Genomic DNA, 23,180 nt, shown 5'->3' with positions numbered 1-23,180 from the left:
ATGGAATGAGCGAGCAGAGGCAGCGTACACAACGATGAGCTCAGCCTTGAGCTTACCCTGGCCGCTGTGGCGCCGATGCCTGGCACACCGGATGGCTTCTTCCTCTGCGTCCACTGTGACCGCAAGTTCCGCAGCTCGCAGGCACTCGGCGGCCACCAGAACGCGCACAAGCATGAGCGTGCCATCGCCAAGCGCCGGCGAGAGGCTGCAGCGGCAGCCACCCGCGCACAGGAATCAAGGTCAAGGAAGGCGGGGAGGCATGCTGCTACTGCAGATGGCAAGCAGGGCGGGAGCTCGTTGAAGCGTGGTGACGACGACGAGGTGGACTTGTCTCTCCGGCTATAAGCGATCCCTCCATCGATGTTCTAATATAGGAGGATTCGTGTTATTTCCTGCTGGGTAAGTCAGAATCTAGCTACTTTGGTTTGGAAAAAAAAGTTTTACCTTCTGTCTCGTATAGCAACAATTTGATCAACCGTTTTCTTTCAAGCTCATGTTGGGCGTGTGTTAGATTCATCGGCTCTTCTAGTTAATTTTCTTCATAAGGTCTTGGAATTGAATGCCCAAACCTTCCTGGCACAAAATTCTTCATTTCTTCGGTTTCTATGCCTTCTCATGCTAATCACATTGCAGAAAAATCCAGATCTACCCAAATCTAAATCCTTATAGCCCATTAGGGATCTCTAATATAAAACCATCATGAAATTTAGGTGTAGCTAACCTCCGGCTTTTGAACCTCCAACTAGTAAAACATATCTCAATCTATAGAAACTAATGATCTTCCTTAATCTCATTTCATAGTCTCCAACGACAAATTGGAATGCAGAGGTATTTGAATGGAAACGAGCCCAAAAAACCAAACTCTTGGGAAAGTTATGTTTAGGACATGAATGGTGTCAAAGAAAATTAAAATATGCTATAAATTAGTTGTATTGCTTCAGATCATGTTCCATAAAGTGTGTAGTGTCATCAACGTATTGAAGTATTCGCTCCTTTCCATTTTGATGGCCTATCTCGAAAATCAGAATTTTCCAATTTGTAAGGCTCATTTGTCTTGGGAACATGCAAACATAGCTTTGTCCACACTGAATTATTTCAATTTTTTGATCCCAATGTATAATCAACCAATGCATGAAGGACTGAGAGTGCCATGCATGTAGCATTAATAAGTTGCCTAGAACTTATCACTAGTAGAAAAATGACTTTTAGTATCGGTTTGTAAGGACCTTTAGTACTCGTTCTGGAACCAGCACTAAAGAGTGGGGACTAAAGGTCCCCCCTTTAGTCCCGGTTAAACACGAACCGGGACAAAAGGCCCACCACGTGGCACGAGGCGCGCCGTGGTCTGGGAGACCTTTAGTCCCGGTTGGTAACGAATTTTTTTATTTTTGAAATAAAGCAAAAACAGCCCACCTATTGGGCTGACACGGCCTGCATACGATTAGAAACCCAATCTCTAGTTGGGCCAGGATGTAGGCCCGTATGGCCCAGTAGGCCCCACAGGGCAGAAGACTTGCAATAGGCCCACAACGGCCTGCTTAGAGAGAAGCTCGACACGGTAGCCGCGGCGGGGCTTATAAGCCGGTGCGAGCTCCTCTCAACTAGCGAGGTGGGATTAAACATTGTGCATTGCGGGTGGCAGCGCATCACCTTTAGAACCAGTTGATGGATCCAACCGGTACTAAAGGAGGGGGGTCTTTAGTACCGGTTGGAGACACCAACCCGTACTAAAGGTGGTAGCCTTTAGTATGGGTTGGTGTCTCCAACCGGTACTAAAGACCCCCCCCTTTAGTACCGGTTGGAGCCACCAACCCGTATTAAAGGCCACCATCTCTTTAGTACCGGTTCGTGGCATGAACCAGTACTAAAGGTTCGCCACGAACCGGTACTAATGAGCGCCCCCGCCTAGCCGTTGGAACCGGTACTAATGGTCACATTAGTGCCGTTTCAATTACAAACCGGGACTAATGAGTTTCACATTAGACCCTTTTTCTACTAGTGTATGTAAGTCCTTCTTGATTGATGATTTACAAGATGAGGCCGACAAACCGAAAAGGAGGGAGTACATGTTTGTCATAGTCAAGAGGTGTGGAAAAACACCACAGATCTGGGAGTCCACTTATGTTTTTTTGCGGGGCAGTCCCCCTTTGCTCCATTTACGAGGATTGATAGCACGCCTGCTATAACATTGATGCAGATAAATAACAAAATGCCCCCCTTGACGTGTGCTCTATTTTTCGCCTGAAAAATGAACTAACATCGTTGTTCACATTTTTTTCGAAAAGGAGAATAACCCCGGTCTCTGCATCCAAGTGATGCATACAAAGATTTTACTAAATTATTCAGCATAACCCCAAAACAAGAACATTGATCAACCCAAATCCACCTTCCTTGCAAAAATGGTTGCTACACCTACCAACTTGATGATGCGCCCCAACCGCACCTCAACACACACCATATAATTTGCTGGCCTCACCATGCCGCACCCGGCATGCCGAGAGCATCAACCGGTCTAGCAGACCATAAGCGCGCACTGCATAAACACGCTCTAAACTCGTACGCCTCCATCTTCCACCATCCCACCTTCAGGTGCAACCAACACATTCAGCTTCCCAAGCTGTACTGTCGTCAACGCCACCATGACGCCCGACAGCACCACCACCTGTGCATGTTCATCAGCACGCGTCCGCCACAGAGGCTCCGTTGTGCCACGCCGCTGAGACCCGTCGTCATTGCCGTGGTAGAAGCAACACCGCACCTTCTCTTGTCCCCTCCAGCCATCATCGGCTCTAGTACGATGCCCCCAAGAGGGAGGATGGCCCGAAGACCCCGTCATCATCTGATCCAGGAATCCCAGGTTTAGGTTTCCCCGGAGCGGCTGGACCAAGGTGATGATGATTGCAACCGACAATACCTTCCGCAAGGGGACAACGCCAAATGCGCCACCATCGTCTGCCAGGACCATGGTCGACACGCTTTTCACAACAGTCGCGCCATCCCGATCCTACAGTTGATTGGATCCGTGTGGATCCACGTCGTGAAGACTAACGCAGTTGCCGTGTCAGCAACAGAGGGTCTCCAGCCGCCGCTCACCGGCCCCTCAATGTGCCGCCCACTAGCCACAAGTATGGGCTGGCTGGGAGACAACCCACATGTCACCGCCGACAACTGCATCACCAGCTCTCCCTGGCGATCCTGTAGCACCACCGCCACCACCCACCACCACTCCGCTGGCACACGCCGTCGCCGGAGGCAAGACGCCTTGCCGCCAGTGACCTAGATCCGGGCAGGTACCCCCATGCCCATGGGTGCCCCGCATCCCCCGAACCTACACGGGACAGGAGAGCGCCTCCGCCACAGCTGTCGGCCGCAGTGATTTTCCCGGTGGCTTCCTCTAGTGGCGATGGAGGGAGGTATAGGAACTACGGCGACCTTGGCGGCTAGGGTTCGAGGGTCCGCCCGAGTCGCCCAGCTGGGCGGCAACACGGGGGCGTGTGTAACGCTGGGTCGAGCAGCAATTGATGACATTTATGTCAACGCATATTCTTTCTAGATAAAATTTTCACCCAAGGTCCTAAAATAATGGGAAACCCATCTCCGCTGAGCTTGCACTGGGAAATACCAGTGGTTTTTATCTTCTGACTTCTCAAATTAGTTTCATAAGAAATAGTCTCAAAATGTGGTTTCTTATAGTTATCGCCTAGTTTGTTCTGCAAATATCTAATACAAAAGATGTATAACAATTTAGGACAAAGGGCTTTGGACAGCAGCGAGGCAAGCTGGTGGCTCAAAGAGGTAAGTTGACCATGTATGCCACTTGACAAAACCATTGGTGCGCAGTTGACGAAAAAGCGTTTCCCCCCACTTTATATTGTAAAGCAACGATCACCACAGAACAGAGTATGGTAGCAAGGTTCCGTCAAACGGATCCAACAACAGAAAAAAATACAACAGGTTCCAAGGTCTTGCTGGGGCACAGCACAACAAATCCCTCAAATAAAAGAGCAACCAATCTGGCTCTGGCGGAGGCAGAGAGAGCTGGGGTTGGAGCGGCGGGGCGAGTCGAGAGGCCGAGGCGCGCAGGTCGGTGATCATCTTGTCGATGGAGAGGCGGTCTTGGTGCTTGCTAAGCGGCTTCCAAAGCTGTAAAAAGCCACACAGTTTGTATATGGCCTCAATGAACCGTAGAGGAATGTGATGCTCAATCACCAATTTATTGCGGGCATTCCATAATGTCCGCAGCAGCTTGCCCACCAACACCCAGATGGGGAGTTACAACTACAACTAGTTTTCCTGCTTTTGAGTTCCAACCTCTCCCAGACACATATTTCAGTTATTTTTGCTCTTTGCTAAACAAGTCAATGTGGTTGAGTTGGTTCAGAATTCAAGAACTCGCTATATACATTTTGAAAAAACATAAAGGGCTATGACAGTCGCATGACAACATCAGAGCAGTTCCCGATTAGTGATAACACAAGAAGGCATTACTGACGCACAACTGTATGTCGATAAATGGTACTTTCACGAAAGGTGACCTAATTGCAGATCGTGCACGTATGGTTGGTTCTTGGAAAGCATGCACAACGCACAAGGTCGCAATGGTTGAACCGTGTTATTGAACCCTAACCGTGTATGTAGGAGACACGGGGGCATAGATGATCCATCTTGTACAGGTGATCTAGGGAGTCCGATGAGATTCCGCGCAGTAGGCGGCCCCACTCACACTCTCGTGTACGCTGGATGCTTCACGCAGCCTCAGCTAGCACCACCATAATTTTGTTTGTCTGAACGAATTAAATCCAAGCCACTTGCGCCTGTAATCTAATTGTTGTTCACGGTTCACGGTTAGTGGTGCCACAAGGACGCACAACTGTATGTCGTTAAATGGTATTTTCACGAGAAGGTGACCTAATTGCTGATCGTGCATGTACGGTTGGTTCTTGGGAAACATGCACAACAAACAAGAAATATAAGAGTGTTTAGATCGTTTGGAAATATAAGAGCGTTTAGAAATGTATGATTGAATCGTGTGGTTCAACACTAAACCGTGTCTCCTTCAAGAAATGTAGGAGCGTTTAGATCACTAAAGCAATGATCTAGACGCTCTTATATTACTCTATCCGTTCCTTTATGTAACTTGTATTATTTCTGGCACGGTGACCAAGGCACATAATTATAAACATGTTAAGATGAAATTACCCTTAACCAATTTATTCATTAGTGGAAAGTAAATCAATTACTTCAGGAAAATAAGAAATACATGCAATCGACACAGAGATAGTTTCCTTCTTTTGCTACAAGGAGAGATACGGACAATTAGGAGAGAGATACTTTCCTCTTTTTTGCAAGGGTAACAAGTGAATTATGAGGAATTAGAAGAAATGCACATTACATTTTGGAATTTTATCAAAAAACAAATACACCTTATATAAAGGAACAACGGGACACTAGTAGAAAAACGGCCATTTGTCCCAGATCGTAAGGCCCATTTGTTCCGGTTGGGGAATCGGGACTAAAGGGTCGTTACTAAAGCCCTACACCTTTAGTCTCGGTTCTTACACCAACCGGGACAGATGGGCCTCCATGTGGCCATTGCGGCGAGTCCAGGCAGGAGGGCCTTTTGGTCCCGGTTGGTGGCACCAACCGGGACCAAAAGACATTCACGTGTCAGCAACTGGCAGCAGCTGAGTTTTTTTTAAAAGGGGTGGTTTAGGGGGTTTTGCGGTTAATTTAGGGTGTTAGCTAGCTAATAGAGAGAAGTGTCTTATCTTATCTCCGTGCTTGGTTTACCAACGCTAGCGCTATTCCTAAACATGGCTTAGATTGAAGTGAAGGCAACATATATCTGGTGCATGTCGAAAGTAATACTAATCCTAACTTGATCAAGTTTGGATTAGTACTACTTTCGACATGCACCACATGCATGTTGCCTTCACTTCAATCCAATCCATATTCATTTCACCCACTGATATATAATAACTCTTCATGCTCGCATCATGCATCATCATAATAACAAGTCCTACTAATCATCATCATACAACTTCTACTCGTTATTAATAACAAGTCATACAATTGTCATCCTCATAGTCATCAAAGCAACCCTACTTAATTGTTCTTAGCGCATGATCATCAGTATAAGGTAGGACCTAAATACCCTCTTTTAAGGTAAAATAGCATAAAACAATATTTGCCCCGACTCTCCAATATGGAGAATGGAGATAATCATGTCTCCAATTCTTGCGCTTCGCTTCCTTTTGCTTCGAAGAACCTCCTTACGACTGTCCATACATTTTTTCCATTCTATGATTTTCATGTTTCCACTTCTTTTAGAAATCCGATATGGACAGTTGAGATTCGTAGGATGACATGGCTGCATGTTCAAAGCATCAAGGCGACCAGTCTGATACATCAGATGAGGCACACAATCATCTGACATTTTCTGTTGACAAACATAGTAATAACTTCGTAGTTAGCAATGTAGTTAAGTTTTAAAAGAATTTATGCAAAAGATGCACGGATGTCGTAATAGTAAAGAAAATCTTATCATGGCATCTCCATGGATGTTACCGTAGTTCAACGCGTGCACTAGTGACACCTATTGACCATAATGTGGAGGAGTTTTATTATAGATATTGTAACTCTCAAGATCAGTACAAAATGCGACCAGATGATTTTTCTCCTGATAAGTTAACTCAGAGCCATCGGTGTAGTAGGTTCTGTCTACCATGTTCCGCACATTGTTTGAACAATGAAAATAAGCTGTAAACAATTTTGAAATGAACAATATAAATTAGTTAATAACTATGTTTGCGAAACTCACATAGCGGTAGAATTGGTAGCGTATTAACAAGGACCCAAATGTCCATATTGTCTTGGTCGATGTTAGGATCACCAAGATCCATGGTGACAAGCATACCCTCATAGAACCATACATCTTGCAAAGTTCTTCCCAATTTTTTCAACCAAAATGGGTTACGCTCTCAGAATTATACAGATTTACTTCAAAATCCACATCATGATGGGTCCTTAGGTGAATTTTCTTTGTTTCGAAATTTTCATGGTCTTCAAAACCCATCCTCTCCAGGACATAGCGTCTTGCATGGCATGAGATAAGCTACTCAAATTGTAAAAGATGAAAATTACACGTTGAAATAGTTGAAGTCATGCTTAATTACGAAAAAACACACTTGTCATCGTTGCGTACCATTTCAACATCGAAGGTGTCCTCGGGCTTAATGCTGAAGTGCCGATCTTCGTCCAGGTGAGGCCTGTCGCACAGACCTCGGTCGTCGTGGCACCAGTCACACTCCCCCGGGAGACTTTCGTCGTCCGAGTATGACATTTCCTATGTTCATAATTCAAATATTAAACTTGTACAATTAAATATATGTACTAAAAAACCCTATAAGCTATCAACTAATCAAATGCATACGCCTTGCATAGTACTCTCCAATTTTAGCATTCAAAGTAGGAGTAGTTTTTCAATTTGAGCATTCAATAAGTAAAACCAAATCATAAAATAAAGTAGTATTCAAATTAGCATGCATTCAATTATAAGCAAAACTACATCATCTCTTGCGTCCATATATCATCTAATATTATCACTAATACACCTCGAATAGTATCATACATATAGCATCGCTAATACAGCTAGCTAGAACCGTAGCGCCCGACGGATATCGGCGCGGGCGATGGACACCCAAAGAGAAGGAACCATCACAGGATCATAGCTCGAGTGAGATCCCTGAAGAACCTGCCAGGTATTGTCAAACGTGCCCTCCAACGCAACCATGTAGCGACGGACGTGCTCGTCCTCCTCGCTGACACGGTGACGTACCACCTCCACGTTGTCCGGTAGCCTCGGCACCGTCACTAGCCCACGCGACCGCCACCAAACAAGGTTCGGGTCAACGACGGGCTGTCTCCTCACCAACCTACGCCCCCCGGAAGGTAGCACCTCCCAATACCAGCCCGGCGGAGCCCAGTCCCGGACATGGCCCCTTTGATCAAGCAGGCCTCCTCCGCCGAGTCGACAACAAGGATGTGGTGTAGGCATCGTTGACGTCGATCCGGGAATAATTGCTTCAACTAAAAAATTAAACTAGTTCTACTAATTTTCTTGCTAAAAATAAACTACGTACATAGTGAAATAAAGTAGTTTTATTAAATCAACTAGTTCAACTACTAAGCACTTACTATAAATAAAATAAAGTAGTACTTACTAAATATAAACTACTTCTATAGTAAAATAAAGTAGTTTTATTAAATCAACTAGTTCAACTACTAAGCACTTACTAAAAATAAACTAGTTTAACTAGTTCTATTATTTATCGACCCCCCCCCCCCTCATGTCAAAGAAAAAAAAAAGAAAAAATGAGGAGAAGAAGAAAGGAATAGAGGAGAAGAAGAAAAAAATAGAATATCTATTTTTCTTCTTCTCCTATATTCCTTCTCCTTCCCCTTATTTTTTCTTCTTCTTCTTCCTCTTTTTATTTTTCTTCTTCTTCCTTCTTCCTTCTTCCTTCTTCCTTTTTCTTCTTTTTCCTTATTTTCCTTCCTCGACGACCCAAACCCTAAACAGTACAACTAACGACAACGACTTCGCTTGCATACATATGAACAAATATGATCGATCATCTATCAACAATAAAAACATCATATGATATATGAACAAAAAAAATCACATCTATCAACAAAAAAATTCATATGATCATATATATATGCAGAAAAAGCACCATATATGACGCTGAACAAAACATCATCATATATGCATACATATATATCCATACATCAACATATATGCAAAAAAATCATATATATGCAGAAATAAACATATATGCGGGGGCCACGTCCACGGCAGCGGCGGCGGCAGGGGGGGCAGGGCAGGGGCACGGGGGCTCATTGGGGGCGGCGTTGGCGACGGCGAGGTCGGGGCCGGGCTGAGGCAGAGGCGGCGCGCGCGGGGTAGGGTAGTGGCCGGCGCGGGGAGACGACGGCGAGGTCGGGGAGGCTGTCGGCGACGGCGAGGTCGCGGAGGCGTCGGCGATGGCGACGGCGATGGGGGTGGCGACAGTGACGATGAATGGGCGGTTTCGAGGAGGGGAACTGTGATGAAACTGAAATTTTTCACAAGTCTTGCTTATATACACGAAGTATTGGTCCCGGTTCATGGCACCAACCGGGACCAATGCCCCCCTTTAGTCCCGGTTCGTGCCACCAACCGGGACCAAAGGTCTCTTTTTAGCAGCACAAAGGGCGGGAAGCAGAGGCCTTTGGTCCCAGTGTGACGCCCTCGATTCAATCGGACACTAATCATACACGCAAATATATACGATCAAGATCAAGGACTCACAGGAAGATATCACAACACAACTCTAGACACAAATTAAAATAATACCAGCTTTATATTACAAGCCAAGGGCCTCGAGGGCTCGAATACATAAGCTCGAATACACAAGAGTCAGCGGAAGCAACAATATCTGAGTATAGACATGAGTTAAACAATACTGCCTTAAGAAGGCTAGCACAAAAGCAACAATGATCGAATAGGCAAGGCCTCCTGCCTGGGAGCCTCCTAACTACTCCAAGTCGTGAGCTGCCGTCACGTAGTAGTAGGCATCCTCCGGGTAGTAGTACTCATCAGTGGCGTCGTCTGACTCCTGGGCTCCGTCATCTGGTCGCAACAATCGGGTATGGGGGAAAAGAAGTAGCAAAGCAGCCGTGAGTACTCATCCAAAGTACTCGTAAGACTTACATCAGATCTAAACTAAGTATGCATATGTATCAAAGGAATGGGTTGTATCTGTGGACTAAACTGCAGAATGCCAGAAGGGAAGGGGAAAGCCTAGCCTATCGAAGACTAGCATCTTCTGGAAACCACCATCTTGCAGCAACAGCAGGAAGTAGAGTAGCATAAAGTAGTAGAAGTGTTATCAACCTCGGCTAGAGATCCTTTCTCGACTCCCTGCGAGAAAGCAATCCCAGAGCCATACTATCCAGTTATCATCTCATATCCAAGTCTCATATCCATCCATTTCTCATCACAAGTATCCAGTTCTAGTTGTATCGATCGGGATACAACTCCAAGTGTCCGTTACCATAGGACAGGCTATCGATGGATGTTTTCTTCCCTGCAGGGGTGCACCAACTTACCCACCATGCTCGATTATCTCCGGTCGGACACACTTTCCTGGGTCATGCCCGGCCTCAGCCAAACAATACGCCGCAACCCGACCTAGGATTAATAGAGAGGCCAGCACGCCGGACTAAACCTATGCCCCCAGGGGTCATGGGCCATCTCCCCGGGAACTCCTGCACGTTGCATACGCGGCCGGTGAGCAGACCTAGCTACCACCTTCAACAAGGTTGGTGCTTACCAGTCCAACCCGGCGCGCGCCACTCAGTCGCTGATGTCTATTAAGCTTTGGCTGATGTATACCACGCAGAACGCCCATACTATGCCCACGTGATGGTTAGTGCTATCAGGCCAGAGGCCCCTCAGATCAAATATCCAAATCGTAGTGGATTAGGAACGCGCGGTAACAAGCAGAGACTCACGAAAGATGTGACCCCATTGCCCCGTCTCGAGTACTTGCGGCAAAGGCTAAGAATGCCCGGCCACGCCTCGTAAGTATCTCGCGGGCACATTCCAGGTCAACCCGTCTCCACATCACTCGCAATTAAGCTCGCACGGGTACGCCTCAGGGTCGACCCGTCTTTCCAAGTATCAGGGGTAAAGTCCAAGTATCCGTGTGTCCAAACAGCAAGGGGAAAACCCGAGGAATCACCCCCGGTGAATTCCACTCGATGTAATCATCAAGGTGAACGTAAGAGGATCCACCCTCGAGGTTCACACTTGAGGGGTTGCACGACAGAGCCGTATCGGAAGTGGTTAAGGAGGAAATCACCCTCGATGACCACGACCGAATAATTACACTACAGGTTAACAACAGAAGTGCTGAAGAGGTCTCACCCTCGGCACTCGATTGTAGCTCTGTAGAGTCGTACAACTAGGGGGGTGATGTGAAGTGTCGGGGCCTGGACGTCAATCGTGTCGATCGAGTCATCAAACATAAAGCGGGGCAACTGAGACAAGGTGGGGTCACTGATGGATCACTAACCATCCTATACTAAGCAGTTTAGGATAAGCAGGTAAGGTATGAAAGTAGGTAACAACAATAGGCTATGCATCAGAGTAGGATCATACAGAAAGTGGTAGCAGTTCTAATGTAAGCATGAGAGGGAAAGAAATGGGCGATATCGGAATGGTCAAGGGGGGTTTGCTTGCATGGTTGCTCTGGCACGGAGTGGTCGTCGTTGACGTAGTTGATCACAGGGGCAACATCGGTCTCAGGATCTACCAGAGAGAAGAGGGGGAAGAAACAGTAAATACATAGCAAGCAAGTGCATAACAGGACAACAAGCAGAGCTAGACGTGTTCTAACGCGGTGCTACACGATATAGTTGAAGGGGGAATTCAACCGGGAATGTAATCCCGGTTCCGGACCTGTGTCAGACAGATGACCAGAGGGGGAAACTTCCATGTTCAGCATGCTAGGGGCATGTGACAGATGAACGGACGGCGTAATCGGATTCGTCTTGTCGTTCTGAGCAACTTTGATGTAGAAAGTTTTTCAATCCAAGCTACGGTTTAATTACTATGAATTCTAAAAGATTTAAACATTTTCTAGATTTATCTAAATTAACAGAAATGGACTTATGACATCAGCATTGCATGGGGATGACATCAGCAGTCAACAGACTGGTTGACTGGTCAAAATGATCAGTGGGTCCAGTGGGACCCACATGTCATAGACAGATAACTAACAGAGTATTAAAACTAACTAAACAAAGATATCTAGCAGGTAGGCCCCACCTGTCATGGACTAATTAGCTAAACTAATTAGTTTTAATTATTGAAACATTTTAGTTAGAGGAAAAGCGGTGGGGCCCGCACGTCAGTGGCTGGGGGTTGTCCAGTCAGCAGGGTTGACTGGTCAACCCAGTCAACTAGGGCCCCTAGGCCCCACTGGCAGTGACCCAGGGGCAGGCCCCAGGTGTGCCACGTCGGCGGGCGGCGGTGGTTCACCGCCGACGACCAAAAACACGACAGAGGCACGCGGACCGTGCCGGAAACGGGCCACGGGCGACGGTTTCGGGCGTGCTTGGGCTCGCCTGAACGAGCGGAGCGAGCCGCATCTAACTCTGTGGTGGGAGCAGCTGGGGGTGGCCGGAGGTGAGTGCCGCATCGACGGCAGGGGCGACCGGAGCATGACACCGATGGGAAAGACGCAAGGGGGCACGAGGGGAAGAGCTGGTGGGTGCTACGACCTCCTACGAAGACGTCGAGCACGACGATGTGCTCAGACGCCAGCGGCGTGAGCTGTGGGCACGACGGCGAGGTGAGCGGCGGAGCAAGCTTTCGGCCGACAGCGAATCGGTTGCTAGAGCTCAAAATCGAGCGCGTGGAGTGAGGGGAAGGAGAGAGATGCTCACAGGGGTCCTGCAGATGTGCTAAGCGGGCGCGGGGAAGGCTTGATGATGACGAACGGCGGCGGCGATCCGAGGTGGCCGAGGAGGAAGATGAAGTTGCCGCCGTCACTGTAGGGGCTCCAGCTCCAACTTGATGTGGCAAGCGGTGTAGGGGACGGCGGCGGAGCGAACAGGCATGTTGGAAGGGCGCGTGGAGGACGGTGGCCGTGAGGGCGACGGCGGCCATGGCGGTCATGGCGTTCAGATGCGAGGGGGAAGTGACCTGGGGTGCGAGGGAGAGAACGACGAGGGAGAGAGGGGCAAGTGGGCGAGTGGGGAGGGAGCCCGAGGCATCGGGGCCTTATCCCCTCCGGGACGGCTCCGGTGAGGCGGTTCGACGGGAGCAAGCTCCTGTTCGGGCGCGGTGGTGAACAGAAGAAGACGACCGGGGGAGAAGATGTACTGGGCCTGGCCGGGGGGGCGAGGCCCTTGGGGGCAGGGGGCCTCTCTCTCGTTTCCCCTTTTTCTATTTCTTTTTTTTAGCAGCAGGCTTTTGCAATTAAACTAGCCACCAAATGGCTTAGCAAAATTGTGTGCCTGGCCAAAACAATTACTAGGGAATAATGTTCTCTGCCATAAAAAGTATGGACAAGTTTTGATTCCATTGGGGACTTTCAATAGTGGAAAAGGCATTAGTAGTGCTATTTTGGCACTGTTTAGAATGCTTAGGACCATTTGTAGTATATGGTGATGTTGTTTTCCTTAACAATCATTTGTTATGGAATTTTTGACAAATGATTAACATTTTTGCCGCAATATTTGAGCAACTTCAAATTCCACTTGCATTTGAATTTGAATTCATATAAGGATTTTGAAACAAGATGTTTCACCACTGTGATCAAGCATTGCAATGATGATGATTTGTCATGATTACAAGGAGATCACTGTAGGGTGATGCTGGGGATGTTAGAAATCTCCTCCACTACAAGAAATCTCGTCCCGAGATTTAAGTGGGGAAGTAGAGAGTAACTTCGGGAGAACTGGCCCTTATAGGGTTAATTATCTGGTGAACAATTCAGGGAACGAGGCAGAAGTATCTCTCGAGTTGAAACTTAATAAAATATTGAGAGCAAAGTATGAAGGTACCATGAGAAGTCTTAACGGGCAGGCAATCATTCGATGCCTAATCAAAAGGTGAAAGGGGTTCAGAGCAACAACAATAAAAATTATTGCGTCTGATACTAGAATATATACTAGGAAGGTGGCTCATGAATTACATGCGAACGCAAGTGAAAAAGGATACTTTGGAATCAAGGATGTACATGAGTTCGGTTTCGATCCTGTGGAACTGTGGGTTATGGGCCCACCATGTGGTTTTAAAAGTAGAAAGGGCTCTAGCATTTTGCACGGTCATGATAGCAAGGCATGTCAGAGGGCAGACTGTCAGTTATGTCGGCAACAACGTCGGTACCAAAGGCGAGGGACAAAGAGAACCATTTTCCTGCTCGTTGAATGAGGCGGGCCATTATGCAAGGTTCTCGTCCATCGGTGGCTTCCGGAATGTCATCAACAATAGTAACAGGGTCTTACTGACAGAGAGATACAACGAGGTGTTTATATAAGCAGGGAAATATTACTGCTTATATAATATAGATCACAATATGGTTTAAACAAACCAATGGAAAGGAAAAAGTAATTATCAGATTAAACAGAACAATGGAAAGGAAAATGTGTTTAAACACATATTTCAGGGGTATATCCTTCCCAAGGACAAGTAGAGCATGGTATCCACGACAGGATAGAAGTATAAAACCATTTAGGTCAGGGGAAAGAAATTTCATGGCATTAGCCATACAACAGTGTTTGGATAATTGATAAAGAAGATTTAGTATCGTGCTTCAAATGTTCTTATTGGAGATTGGATTACCACAGACATGCTTCGAGATAGCATTGACATGGTTTCAAGCAAAGGTCAGACTTTGGATACACCAAGGACCCATCAGAAACAACTTAGAAAATAAGTCATACCATTTTAGCAGGGAAAAGATGAGGGTGTGGCCGGCGGGCTCAGTAGCAATCCATCGACTTGTCAAAAAGGATGTATTCCCAAAATCAATATGATCAAGTTTGTGTTGGGGGGGGGAGATAAGAATGTTGTTGATGCTGACACAAATCATCGAGAGGCAAAGATGGTATTTCTATCCATGAATTCAATTGGCATCTCTGAAGAAGCCAAAGTGTTGACGGTGGTCAAGACAAATTTTGTCGAGAGACTCTGAGAAGATGCCACCGAGCAGAAAAGGAAGGATGAAGTGAAAGCTATGAGAACCACGGATTCGACACAAGCTCAAAGTCAACCTTGTTGTTCGAGGAGAAATGATAAGATGAGGAAGATCGACGTAAGCTTAGCTCATCGTCGGAAGTTGCTCCGGGCATAAGGACCAGGTAGCACAGTTAATAGTTGACACGATAAAAATATAGCCGATCAGGCTCGGAATGATGTGATGGGGTATAAAACTCCCCAATATCATGTACTAGGTGTAATGCCGGAAGGTAAATCGGAGTAGGGGTTGGATGGGGGAAATGATTTGCAGAGGATAAGTATTTTAACTTATCCAGTAAATGGAATCAAGGAGGAAATATGGTCGGGACCATAACTACAAGGGATCCAATTCACGACACCGGAAGAACTATTCAACTGATTAAATATCCTTGCAAAAAGCTTTCATGATAAGTCCCACACCGTGTCCGTGGGCATGAACACAAGGTTCAGGGTCGACTCCCACTTCTACAATGCATAACCTTTCATTTTACCTCTCGCTCTTGGTGAAGCTGTGGTATTGAAATTTTATCTGACGAGAGCCAGTAGAGTATAATCCGCATAACTTTCGAGTTCACACGGATTAGGGAAGGCATAGGTTCAACCCATCGGGGCATCTTAGGAACATATATCATAAATTTCAAGAATAATAACACAAGCTCGGTAGTAGAGCATGCTTGTGAAAGCGGAGGATACAATTTACCAAAAGTATTACGTATCTGAGGAAAGGCTCACCAGCTTATTGAATATGAAGGACGTTGTCGGATAAAATCTGAAAAAGGGGTTTGGTGGTCCACAAGGGATTTGATGTGAGCATCAATATTTAACCAGAGGAAGAAAGAATGCAAGGAGATCAGATTATAGAAACAACTGACTAACTCAAAGCTCAATTGCAAGAGGGATTAAGAATTCTAGGACAAGGGATCAGAAGCAATGCTCTGATAAGTGATGGATAGGTAGAATAGCCTTCGGGGTACAATCGATGGCGATTTGATTGATCGAGATTCAGCACATGTTAGAATGACGTCTGAGCTGGAAGGATGAATTCTAGGATCAGATTGAGGATTGCGAGCATTCGCGACATATTGTATCAACGAACTCATAATGATAATGACAAAGGCTGATAATAAGATTACTAGACTTATGGTATTAACCATAATGCAAGCAAGCAAGAAATTCAAGAACAATAGGCTGTTGAGGATTTTCACAAGAACGAATAGGATTTCAAAGATTTTTGTGAAACACTCAAACAACTGGGGATGAAGAATCTTCGGTAATAGAGAGGAATTATTCGTAGGGGTATTCAGATGACACGGAACTGCAAGGCAGTAAGCTCAAAGGGTTCTCGGAACAAAGGAGAGCAGTTCAGGGCATCTGGTAATAACAAGATCAGTGGGATAGAATGTAAGATTGGCAAGTGTGTGTAGTTATCCATAAGGATATTTCGGTGGTAGGGAATTGCAAGGCCACAGGCACAAAGTCTCGACAGAATATCGTAGAGTATCTTCGGAATCTGCTGATGCAGCAATCGATCATCTGAAATAAGGTGCTCTCCGGGTGGATGTGATCTCGAGAGCCTAGAGTTAGAATTAGCAAAATCATTTAACCCGAAAGGAAGAGAGATCAGAGTCCCAGAGTATAAACGAAGAATAAAAGATCCTAATACCACCCAATGGCGACGTGGGCCCGTAAGCCACACAGCCATGTTACTAAAAGTTTTTGTATTAACTAGACTCGACTTTGGCTAAGGAGTTGGAAAGGGGGCTACCTACAGGCAGTCGGCTTTGATACCAACTTGTGATGCCCTTGATTCAATCGTACACTAATCATACACGCAAATGTGTACGATCAAGATCAAGGACTCACGGGAAGATATCACAACACAACTCTAGACACAAATTAAAATAATACCAGCTTTATATTACAAGCCAAGGGCCTCGAGGGCTCGAATACATAAGCTCGAATACACAAGAGTCAGCGGAAGCAACAATATCTGAGTACAGACATGGGTTAAACAGGATTTCCTTAAGAAGGCTACCACAAAAGCAACAATGATCGAATAGGCAAGGCCTCCTGCCTGGGAGCCTCCTAACTACTCCAAGTCGTCAGCGGCCGTCACGTAGTAGTAGGCATCCTCCGGGTAGTAGTAGTCATCAGTGGCGTCGCCTGACTCCTGGGCTCCGTCATCTGGTCGCAACAATCGGGTATGGGGGAAAAGAAGTAGCAAAGCAGCCGTGAGTACTCATCCAAAGTACTCGCAAGACTTACATCAGATCTAAACTAAGCATGCATCTCTATCAAAGGAATGGGTTGTATTTGTGGACTAAACTGCAGAATGCCAGAAGGGAAGGGGAAAGCCTAGCCTATCGAAGACTAGCATCTTCTGGAAACCACCATCTTGCATCAACAGCAGGAAGTAGAGTAGCATAAAGTAGTAGAAGTGTTATCAAACTCGGCCAGAGATCCTTTCTCGACTCCCTGCGAGAAAGCAATCCCAAGGCCATACTATCCAGTTATCATCTCATATCCAAGTCTCATATCCATCCATTTCTCATCACAAGTATCCAGTTCTAGTTGTATGGATCGGAATACAACTCCAAGTGTCCGTTACCGTAGGACATGCTACCGATAGATGTTTTCTTCCCTGCAAGGGTGCACCAACTTACCCACCACGCTCGATTAACTCCGGCCGGACACACTTTCCTGGGTCATGCCCGGCCTCGGCCAAACAATACGTCGCAACCCGACCTAGGCTTAATAGAGAGGCCAGCACGCCGGACTAAACCTATGCCCCCAGGGGTCATGGGCCATCCGCCCGGGAACTCCTGCACATTGCGTACAGGGCCGGTGAGCACACCTAGCTACCTCCTTCAACAAGGTAGGTTCTTACCAGTCCAACCCGGCGCGCGCCGCTCAGTCGCTGACGTCTATTAAGCTTCGGCTGATGTATACGACGCAGAACGCCCATGCTATGCCCACGTGATGGTTAGTGCTATCAGGCCAGAGGCCCCTCGGATCAAATATCCAAATCGCAGTGGATTAGGAACGCGCGGTAACAAGCAGAGACTCATGAAAGATGTGACCCTGTTGCCCCGACTCGAGTACTTGCGGCAAGGGCTAAGAATGCCCGTCCATGCCTCGTAAGTATCTCGCGGGCACCTTCTAGGTCAACCCGTCTCCACATCACTCGCAATTAAGCTCGCCCGGGTACCCCTCAGGGTCGACCCATCTTTCCAAGTATCAGGGGTAAAGTCCAAGTATCTGTGTGTCCAAATAGCAAGGGGAAAACCCGAGGAATCACCCCTGGTGAATTCCACTTGATGTAATCATCAAGGTGAACGTAAGAGGGTCCACCCTCGAGGTTCACACTTGAGGGGTTGCACGACAGAGCCGTATCGGAAGTGGTTAAGGAGGAAATCACCCTCGGTGACCACGACCAAATAACTACACTACAGGTTAACAACAGAAGTGCTGAAGAGGTCTCACCCTCGGCACTCGATTATAGCTCTGCAGGGTCGTACAACTTGGGGGGTGATGTGAAGTGTCGGGGCCTGGATGTCGATCGTTCCGATCGAGTCATCAAACATAAATCGGGGCAACTGGGACAAGGTGGGGTCACTGATGGATCACTAACCATCCTATACTAAGCAGTTTAGGATAAGCAGGTAAGGTATGAAAGCAGGTAACAACAACAGGCTATGCATCAGAGTAGGATCATACAGAAAGCAGTAGCAGTTCTAATGCAAGCATGAGAGGGAAAGAAATGGGCGATATCGGAATGGACAAGGGGGTTTTGCTTGCCTGGTTGCTCTGGCAAGGAGGGGTCGTCGTCGACGTAGTCGATCACAGGGGCAACATCGGTCTCGGGGTCTACCGGAGAGAAGAGGGGGAAGAAACAGTAAATACATAGCAAGCAAGTGCATAACAGGACAACAGGCAGAGCTAGACGTGTTCTAACGCGGTGCTACACGATATAGTTGAAGGGGGAATTCAACCGGGAATGTAATCCCGGTTCCGGACCTGTGTAAGACAGATGACCGGAGGGGGAAAGTTCCATGTTCAGCATGCTAGGGGCATGTGACAGATGAACGGACCCCGTAATCGGATTCGTCTCGTTGTTCTAAGCAACTTTGATGTAGAAAGTTTTTCAATCCGAGCTATGGTTTAATTACTATGAATTTTAAAAGATTTAAACATTTTCTGGATTTCTCTAAATTAACAGAAATGGACTTATGACATCAGCATTGCATGGGGATGACATCAGCAATCAACAGACTGGTTGACTGGTCAAAATGACCAGTGGGTCCAGTGGGACCCACATGTCATAGACAGATAACTAACAGAGTATTAAAACTAACTAAACAAAGATATCTAGCAGGTAGGCCCCACCTGTCATGGACTAATTAGCTAAACTAATTTGTTTTAATTATTGAAACATTTTAGTTAGAGGAAAAACGATGGGGCCCGCACATCAGTGGCTGGGGGTTGTCCAGTCAGCAGGGTTGACTGGTCAACCCAGTCAACTAGGGCCCCTAGGCCCCACTGGCAGTGACCCAGGGGCGGGCCCCAGGTGTGCCACGCCAGCGGGCGGCGGTGGTTCACCATCGACGACCAAAAACATGACGGAGGCACGCGGACCGCGCCGGAAACGGGCCACAGGCGACGGTTTCGGGCGTGCTTGGGATCGCCTGAACGAGCGGAGCGAGCCGCATCTAACTGGGGTGGTGGGAGCAGCTGGGGGTGGCCGGAGGTGAGTGCCGCGTCGACGGCAGCGGCGACCGGAGCACAACACCGATGGGAAAGACGCAGGGGGCATGAGAGGAAGAGCTGGTGGGTGCTACGGCCTCCTACGAAGATGTCGAGCACGATGATGTGCTCAGACGCCAGCGGCGTGAGCTGTGGTCGCGACGGCGAGGTGAGTGGCGGAGCAAGCTTTCGGCCGATAGCGAATCGGTTGCTAGAGCTCAAAATCGAGCGCGTGGAGTGAGGGGAAGGAGAGAGATGCTCACAGGGGTCCTGCAGATGTGCTAAGCGGGCGCGGGGAAGGCTTGATGATGACGAACGGCGGCGGCGATCCGAGGTGGCCGAGGAGGAAGATGAAGTTGCCGCCGTCACTGCAGGGGCTCCAGCTCCAACTTGATGTGGCAAGCGGTGTAGGGGATGGCGGCGGAGCGAACAGGCATGCTGGAAGGGCGCGCGGAGGATGGTGGCCGCGAGGGCGACGGCGGCCATGGCGGTCGTGGCGTTCAGATGCGAGGGGGAGGGGATCTGGGGTGCGAGGGAGAGAACGACGAGGGAGAGAGGGGCAAGTGGGCAAGTGGGGAGGGAGCCCAAGGCATCGGGGCCTTATCCCCTCCGGGACAGCGCCGGTGAGGTGGTTCGACGGGAGCAAGCTCCTGTTCGGGCGCGGTGGTGAACAAAAGTAGATGACCGGGGGAGAAGATGGGTTGGTCCTGGCCCGGGGGTGGCGGGGACCATGGGGGCAGGGGGCCTCTCTCTCGTTTCCCCTTTTTCTTTTTCTTTTTTTAGCAGCAGGCTTTTGCAATTAAACTAGCCACGAAATGGCTTAACAAAATTGTGTGCCTGGCCAAAACAACTACTAGGGAATAATGTTCTCTGCCATAAAAAGTATGGACAAGTTTTGATTCCATTTGGGACTTTCAATAGTGGGAAAGGCATTAGTAGTGCTATTTTGGCACTATTTAAAATGCTTAGGACCATTTGTAGTATATGGTGATGTTGTTTTCCTTAACAATCATTTGTTATGGAATTTTTGACAAATGATTAACATTTTTGCAGCAATATTTGAGCAACTTCAAATTCCACTTGCATTTGAATTTGAATTCAGATAAGGATTTTGAAACAAGATATTTCACCATTGTGATCAGGCATTGCAATGATGATGACTTGTCATGATTAAGAGGAGATCACTGTAGGGTGATGCTGGGGATGTTACACCCGGTTGATGGCACCAACTGAGACTAAAAGGGGGACATTTGTCCTGGTTGGTGCAAAGAACCGGGACCAGAGGCAACCTTTTATCCCGGTTGGCGCCACCAACCGGGACCAAAGGTCGTGTAGTGGAACTGCCGCGGTGCGGTGGGATGTCTAGTCCCACCTTGCTAGCCGAGAGAGGCTCGAAGTGGTTTATAAGCCCTGCCAAGCCGACCACTTCGAGCTCCTCTCTACTGCAGGCTTACGGGCCTAAATCCACTCTCTGGGCCTGTGGGCCTACTGGGCCTACTGCGGGCCTGCATCCTGGCCCAACTAGCAGGTTTCTAGTCGTATGCAGGCCGTGGTGGCCCAGTAGGCGGCATTTTTTTAGTTTTTTAGTTTTTTCTACTTACAGCAAAATACTTACTTGTTTTTCAGACTTTTTGTTAGTGCCATTAATTTACCAATTTGAATAGTTTAAATTTAAATGCTTTGAAATTTGTGTGAATCACTAGGTTGTGATTAACTTTACTATAAAAATAGATTTTGGAGTGATTCTTTTTCGTGCTATTTAATATTACTGTGTTTTATCATTATATTAAAAAAAGTCTTCGTTATTTTAGTTTCTAACAAAAGAAATATTTACGATAATTATTTTTGCTATTAAAGTTTCTAACAAAAAGATTTCTTTATGAAATTTCTTTTTGCTTATAATGTTTTGAACCGAAAATACTTTGATAATTTTAGTTGCATAAATTTTATATAATTTTAGTTTCAACAATACTAGAGGTTTATAAAACTTTTTAGTTGATTCCTTTTTCTATTAGAGTTTCATTAAAGTTTTCTAGTTCATTCTTTTTTCTATTAGAGTTTCATTAAAGTTTTGTAGTTCATTCTTTTAGTTTATTATTTTTGCTATTAGAATTTCATAAAAGTTTTCCAGATCATTCTTTTTATATTAGTTCATTCTTTGAGATAAATGACCCTGAAATTGAAAAGCACTTCAGATGAACTCTGAAGAGGTTGAAAAATTGGCATGGTATCATCATTTCAACCATATAGCATGTGCTAGAAAGTTGAGAGGGTTACGGATAAAACTGAATGCACTTCGTGTACAAAATGGACAATCTCTTTCGAAGCATCAGGGTTTCATATGGAAACTCATCTGTTACAAAGGGATTTCATTTTTTGAACTTATTTGAACTCCATACTTTTTGTATGTTCAAACTGCACCATTCAAAGCCACATCATCAATTTTCAACCCTTTCTGACTTTATTTGTTATTTTTCATGCATTTACTAATTTGGTTGAGCTAAATGACCCTGAAATTGAAAAGCATTTCAAATGAACTCTGAAAAGGTTGAAAGTTGACATGGCATCATCATTTCACCCACATAGCATGTGCAAAAAAGTAGAGAGGGTTACGGCAAAAACTGGACGCACTTCGTGTACAAAACGGACAATCTCTTTCAAAGTATCAGGATTTCATATGGAAACTCGTCTGTTACATGAATATTCTAGATCAAAGGGATCATCATAATAGTTGTGGAGAGAAAAGTCTTCACTTTTTCATCGCTTTTGTCCTTTGCTTATTGCGTCATAACCATGGATAATCTTCACCGTTTATCAGGGTGCCTGGGTCAGCCTTGACTTTAAAGGGAGGAATTTCATGAAACTTTTCATAATCTTGGGACATGTCTGTCTTGTCCTCCACTCCGACGATGTCTCTTTTTTCTGAAAGAACTATGTGGTGCTTTGGCTCATCGTATGATGTGTTCGCTTCCTTATCTTTTCTTTTTCTCGGTTTGGTAGACATATCCTTCACATAGAAAACCTGCGATACATCATTGGCTAGGACGAACGGTTCATCAGTTTACCCAAGATTGTTCAGATCCACTGTTGTCATTCCGTACTATGGGTCTACCTGTACCCTGCCTCCTGACAGATTGAACCATTTGCAGTTAAACAAAGGGGCCTTAAAATCATGTCTGTAGTCAAGTTTCTATATGTCCACTATGTAACCATAATATGCGTCCTTTCCCCGATTGGTTGCTGCATCAAAGCGGACACCGTTGTTTTGGTTGGTGCTCTTTTGATCTTGGCCGATCCTGTAAAATGTATTCCTATTTATCTCGTATCATTTGTAAGTCAATACAGTCGAAGATGGTCCCCTGGACAACGAGCACAGCTCATCACAACCAGTGTTGAAACCTCTGAGACGTGCTTCCAACCAACTGCTGAAAGTCATGATGTGTTCACATGTAATCCAGTCGTCACACTGCTCCGGGTGTTTGGAGCGCAGACTGTTCTTGTGTTCATCGACATACGGGGTCACCAAGGTAGAGTTCTGTAAAACTGTGTAGTGTGCTTGAGACCAAGAATGCCCATCCCTGCATATTATTGAGTACCCTCCCAGCATACCTTTTCCAGTCAGTCCCGCCTCATACCGCGATAT

The 23,180-nt window shown here is 46.4% G+C and overlaps 1 pseudogene; it reads left to right on the top strand.

The window, feature by feature from the left end:
* LOC125525530 (uncharacterized) lies at positions 1–593 on the top strand (annotated as a pseudogene).
* The last annotated feature ends 22,587 nt before the right edge of the window (positions 594–23,180 follow it).

The sequence above is a fragment of the Triticum urartu genome, chromosome 7A, assembly GCF_056163025.1.
Source record: "Triticum urartu cultivar PI428250 chromosome 7A, HENAU_Tu73, whole genome shotgun sequence".
NCBI lineage: Eukaryota > Viridiplantae > Streptophyta > Magnoliopsida > Poales > Poaceae > Triticum > Triticum urartu.
Note: the sequence above shows the minus strand (reverse complement) of the source record. Positions and strands in the feature narration are given on the sequence as shown.